The sequence below is a fragment of the Rhinolophus ferrumequinum genome, chromosome X (genome assembly GCF_004115265.2).
Source record: "Rhinolophus ferrumequinum isolate MPI-CBG mRhiFer1 chromosome X, mRhiFer1_v1.p, whole genome shotgun sequence".
NCBI lineage: Eukaryota > Metazoa > Chordata > Mammalia > Chiroptera > Rhinolophidae > Rhinolophus > Rhinolophus ferrumequinum.
The window spans coordinates 79,815,330-79,821,659 of record NC_046284.1 but is presented as its reverse complement, the minus strand read 5'-3'; the positions used below and the strand labels follow the sequence as shown (position 1 = coordinate 79,821,659).

Sequence of the window (6,330 nt, the reverse complement as noted above, 5' to 3'; positions counted from 1 at the left end):
CCAATCTGCAATCTCACTAGCAATGCACAAGGGTTCCCTTTTCTCCACATTCTCGCCAGCATTTGTTGTTTGTTGATTTATTGATGATAGCCATTTTGACTGGGTTGAGGTGGTATCTCATTGTGGTTTTTATTTGAATTTCTCTAATGATTAGTGAGATCGAGCGTTTTTTTTCATATGTCTGTTTGCCATCTGTATGTCCTCTTTAGAAAAATGTTTCTTCATGTCCTTTGCCCATTTTTTAATTGGGTTGTTTGTTTTTTTGGAGTTGAGTGAGTTTTTAAAATAAATTTTAGATATTAATCCCTTATCAGATATATCATTGACAAGTATCTTCTCCCATTCAGTAGGATCCCTTTTTTTTTAATTGATGGTTTCCTTTGCTGTGAAAAAAGTTTTTAGTTTGATGTAATCCCATATATTTATTTTTTCTCTTACTTCCCTTGCCCTACGGGATATATCAGTAAAAATCTTACTCTGGGTAATGTCTGTAAAGTTTCTTCCAATATTTTCTTTAGGAGTTTTATGGTTTCAGATCTTACATTTAAGTCTTTAATCCATTTTGAATTTATTCTTGTATATGGTGTAAGGAGGTGGTCCAGCTTCATTTTTTTGTGTGTGTCTGTCCAGGTTTCCCAGCATTTGTTGAATAGACTGTCTTTATCACACCATAAATTCTTGCTTCCATTGTCATAGATTAAATGACCATATAGGCATGGATTTATTTCTGGGCTCTCCATTCTGTTCCATTGAAATGTGTCTGTTTTTATGCCAGTGCCATGCTGTTTTGATTACTGTAGCCTTGTAGTATAATTTGATGTCAGGTATCATGATACCTCCCACTTTGTTCTTATTTCTCAAAATTGCTGAGGCTATCCAGTGTCTTTCATGGCTCCATGTAAGTTTTAGGATTATATGTTCTGTTTCTGTGAAAAATGGGACTATGATGTTCTTTAAGATGAGTAAGAGAATTAGAGCTAGTTTCTGCCTAGCCCAAGCAGAAGGTGCAGCAGGATAAGATTAATCCCCAAATAACTATAATAGAAGTTTGAGAATACCAAGATACCTAAGAGAAATAGAATGTACTCTGGGGTTTCTGAGGAGACTGTTGTGTCAGTAGGTTCAAACACTACAAAAAGCCACCTTGAAAAATACTCAATTCCCTTACTTGGAATTATGGTCATTATAGTGCAAGTCATGTAACAAAGGAAAGTGTGGCTTGGAACCAATTTCTTTCTCTCATTCATTTATTAATTAATTAATTCAACAAATATTTATTAAGCCCTTGCAATGTATCAGTAGTGTTCTCAGTGCTGGGGGTGTATAACTGACCTAAGAAAAGAGTTATGGTTTTACTGGAACAGAACTTATATTCTGGTGGAGATAAACAATCAATAAAGAAGTATACAAATATAAGAGCAAGATTATTTCAGATGTGATACAAAATATTATGAACAATATGGTATATGGGGATACGATAAAGAATAAGGTTGTGATACAGGTGCTACCTTGGATAATATTATGGAATGAATATTTGTGTCCTCCCCCCACAGAAATTCATATATTGATGCCCTAACTTGTAATGTGATCATGTTTGGAGATGAGGCCTTTGAGATGTAATTAGGGTTAATGAGGTCATTAGAGTGGGGTCATGGTCCAATGGGACTAATGCCCTTATAACCAGGGATCTCTCTCTCTCTGTCTCTCTTTCTCTTCCCCTCCTCCCCGAGTACACACAGAGGAAAGACCACATGAGTACACAATGAGAAGGCGCACTTATGCCAACCAGGAAGAAACCTCTCACCAGAAACCAACAATGCTGGCACTTTGATCCTGGACTTCTCAACATGTGGCATTTTGTTATGGAAGCCAGAGCAAACTAATGCAAACAAGATAGTCAAAGTTGTCTTCTATGTGCAGGTGATAATTGAGCTGATACCTGAACAGTTCAGAGGAACAGCCATGTAAATATTGGACTGCAGAGCATTCCAGTGAGAGGAAAGAAATAATACAAACTCCAAAGCAGTAATAATCTTGGTATATTATTGGAAAAGAATGGCCAGTGAGATTGGAGAACACTGAGGGAAAGAGGCAGGAGATGAAGTTGGAGAATCTGACGTAGATCAGGTCATGCAGGGTATTTTAAGCCAAGAGAATAAATTTTATGGAAAGTCATTGGAGTATTTTAAGCATGAATGCGATTTCATCCAATTTAAATTTTGAGAAGATGACTTTTGCAGTTGTATAATAGTGGCACAAAAAAAAACAAAAGACAAGATAGAAAGCTATTACAGTAGTCAAGGTGAGAAACAATTGCAGCATTGGTGGAGATTGAGAGAAAGCCTGAATATGAATCTATTTTGGAAATACCAAGTTTAAGTTAAGTCTGGTGGATTACGTATCAGGATGGGCCATAGGTTTCTGGTCTAAGGAAGTAAGTTCATGATGGAGACTTCGCTAAGATGTGTAAGACTGGTAGATGAATGCATATTTTGGTCTTCTTGAGTTTGTGATGTCTATTAGACCTGTAAATACAGCTATCAAGTAGAAAGTTGCATATACAAAGCTTACAGTTCAATGGAAAGACATTTTCTACCTCCTCTCTTTTCTGCTACTCACTATATATGCCCCTTACACCCTCTAGTTCTTCGCAGTAAAGCAAAAATAAAAACCTACTGTCTTGTCATCAGCTGCTTCCAGTAAATTAGATGTTATAATGTGAACACAAACATGCAGATTCTTAGATCAATCATCAGGACCAACCTGAGAGATGAAGCATGAGTGGGATATCTTCTCTGGGACTTAGTTCTTGCTTAGGAAAGCAAATTATAGCTCAGTCTATGTGAGACAACTTAGTTAGCATGTTAGGTAGACAGGGAATGACCCTGGTGAAATAAACAAAGGGCTGTTATATCCTGAAACTCTATGTTCTGGAATGTCTCCTTCATCCAGAAGAAAGATATGAGAATGCACTTTAAGGTTAATAAATTATCTCATAAATTCCTTTTGGCCTGACAACGGAGCAGATCTGATAGATAGAAATGGGTTTGTTAATCCGTTTAGGGTGGGCAAACAGGACAAACCTGATAGACTAATTCCATTAGAAGGCACCACCCCCCTTCTCCAAGCCGGCAAGGGAAGATATAAAAACCAGAGCCTTTGCCCCACGTTGGGCAACCTGGTCACGACCGCCTCTCTTTCTGAGAGCTGGGACTCTTTACTCTATACTTTTAATAAACTATCCTCTCACAGCTCCTCACCTCTCTTTGGTCTATGCTTCCATTCTTCGGTTTCACGAGACAAGATCCCTGTACACGAGACAAGATCCCTGCACAAAGAAAATATCCTACATCATTTGGGGGCTTGTCGCAGGATTAAAGGAGAGGTAAATATTGTCTTTGCCTTTCTACTTGCACACTTACTGTCCTTCACCATTTTTTGCCTCTTTTCTCCTGTCACACAAATATTGGGCCTCCATCAGCCATTTAACAGCGACTAGCACAGCTGCTGACCTTAAGCCACAGAGGTAAAGGCTTTACAGAAGGGCTCTGGTCAATCCCCTCCAGCACTGAGCCAGGGGAATGTTGGCACCAGTCCGACCACTTTCTCTTGTAAGGAGGGGAGCCCAAGAATGGTGCGAGGTTGGCATGAATGATCCTTGATAGCAACTGAGGAACTCTGGTTCATGGCTACTCTACGGAGTACCTCTCCCTCCCCCCTCTACTACTTTCTCCTATCGCTCTGCTGCTTTTTTCCTTTCTGTGAGGAGGCTGAATGCTGGCATGTGGCCAGGACTGCGGGCCTTTGCAGACAACTGAGGGACCCTGGCCATTGCTGCTCTGCAGTGGGTCCCAAAGGTCTCTCTGGTCCCTTCCCAGCCCAACCGCCCATAAGGGTGCCAGTGGGATATCTCCTCCAACCATGCTGCTCTCTTCATCCTGTCACTATCTCTCCTCAGCTTTTGAGATGTTGGTCCGGGACCCCTTCCCGGTGAGACCTCCTTAGCACTCTCCACCAGCCTCAAAACATCTTAAGGTAAGAACATGGACCTCTGCTTCTACAGGACATCTCTTGTTACTCAGGATAAAATTTACTGGCATATAGCATACCCTCTCGTATCATCCTATTGGGAACTCCTCTTAGTTTTAAAGCTCAGATGGAGGTGTCCTAGAATTCCCACCCAACATCTCTGTTGTTTTTGTATCCTTCCCATCTGTTGCCCATTTTCCAATAATTGTTTAACGGCTCAAGTTCATCTAGGATACCGCTCCTGGGGTACGGAGTATCTTGCTGCTCTCCTTTTACACCTTTATTGTTGCCGACCGTCAGGCAAAGTTTTTAAGGAGGATCGACATATTCCGGACTTGCTTTTCTTTAAGGAAGCAGACTTATCCGAAGCCTTTTGGGGCTTCAGATATCTCTTTTTGTCCACCCTCACATGTTGGGCTTCAGGGCCTCCTTACACTCCCTTTTGCCTAGGCCATATGCCTTCCTTACAGGGTTTGAGTGTATACTCCTTCCTTAAACACCTCTATTCAGAAGGCTGCTATTATATCGAGCACACCATTAATTTTCATGACGCCCAGAGTCGAGCCATACACCCCTCTACTTTAAAATTCCTCATTATTGGCCAATGCCTTTATCAACCTGTGGGCCGGTGCCAGACGTTCAGGTGGGGCCACACACGGATTTGGGTAGGCACCCACCGGAGGCACGGAACTGGCAGCCCAGGTAAGCACGACTAACCCTGGTGCACCATGTCTCCCCACTCGCCTTGGAACCGGTCATGTGGTTTCCGTAGCCCAAGTTTTCTAGGGGACCCTAGACCAAGCTGTGGGAGATGAATTGCAAAGGGATGCCTTTCTGTTCTTCCTCCCTTTCAGATGGACAATCAGCCCTCATGCACCTTCACCCCCCTGAATTTCATCTTGAAACATTGGGACAAATTTGACCCTCAGACTTTGAAGAAGCGATGTCTAGTTTTCTTTTGCTCCAAGGTTTGGCCTTAATACAAATTGGAAGATGGGGAAACTTGGACTTCTGAGGGAAGTACTAACTATAATATTATCATGCAATTAGATTTATTTGGCAGGCGGGAAGGCAAATAGAAGTTTCTTATGTACAGGTTTTCTTTGCTCTAAGAGAAAACACAGATCTTTGGCAAAGTGTAAGATAGACCCAGCCCTTGTGGCTGTAGTCTCTTGTCCCCCTCTTCCTAAGGAGACTCCTCCTAAGGAGATTCCTCCTGCGTAGACTCTCCCTAAGGAGACCCCTCGTAAAGGGACTCCTCCAAAGGAACCTCCAATGGGATCCTCCTCTCCTGAGGAGGTCCCTTCAACAGACACCCAGTCAACGGATTGTCCCAAAACTTTATATCCTGCTCTTCCTCTGGAGCTGGTTCCTGCCCCAGCTCCTTCTAGTTGTCCTCCATATCCAGGACCTCCTGTACAAAAGCATCCCCAGCTTGAAGTACACCTCTTACCCTTACAATGAATGCCAGGAGAATTTGTGCCTGCCAGAGTTCAAGTCCCTTTCTCCCTACAAGACCTCAGACAAATAAAGGGAGACCTAGGGAGGTTTTCACATAACCCTGATAAATACATAGAAGCCTTCCAAAACCTGACCCAGATCTTTGACCTCTCTTGGAAGGATGTCATGCTAATTTTAAATCAGACTCTCACAAATTCTGCAAAACAAGCAGCCTTGCAAGCTGCTGAAAAGCTTGGAGATGAACAGTTCTTCATATATCATGATAGCCAGACAGGACAAGACTCTGTTCAAGAACCTTTCCCTACAGGGAAACAAGCAGTGCCTGCTGCAGACCCACAATGGGATTCTGACACAGCCTGGGAAATTGGCTAAGAAAACACTTTCTGGCATGCATTTTAGAAGGACTAAGGAGAACAAGAGCCAAACCCATGAGTTATTCAAAACTGTGTACTATTAGCCAGAATTTGGTAGAAAATCCCTCAGACTTTTTAGAAAGGCTAAGGAAGCCTTAATTAAGTACACTCCTATAAAGCCAGACATCCTTGAAGGGGAAATTCTTTTGAAAGACAAATTTATAACCCAGGCTGCCCCAGATATCCTCAGGAAATTACAAAAATTGGCTATTGGTCCCAGAGGCACCTGGGACAAGTTACTCAAGGTGGCCAACACTGTCTTTTACAATCAGGATCAGGAGGAAAACCCGGGTAAGGAAAGAAAAATAATAAAAAAGGCAGAAGTACTGATGTCTGCCTTACAGGGTGCCCGGGGAATGGCGTAGGGAATGCCCACAGCAATCGGAGCCAACTTGGAGACCTCCGTGGCCCTGTCCCATCTGTAAAG

At 42.3% G+C, this 6,330-nt stretch overlaps 1 pseudogene; it reads left to right on the top strand.

Annotated features, from left to right (window-relative positions):
- The first annotated feature begins 5,304 nt into the window (after nucleotides 1–5,304).
- On the top strand, nucleotides 5,305–6,082 carry LOC117015164 (uncharacterized; annotated as a pseudogene).
- Nucleotides 6,083–6,330: the final 248 nt, after the last annotated feature.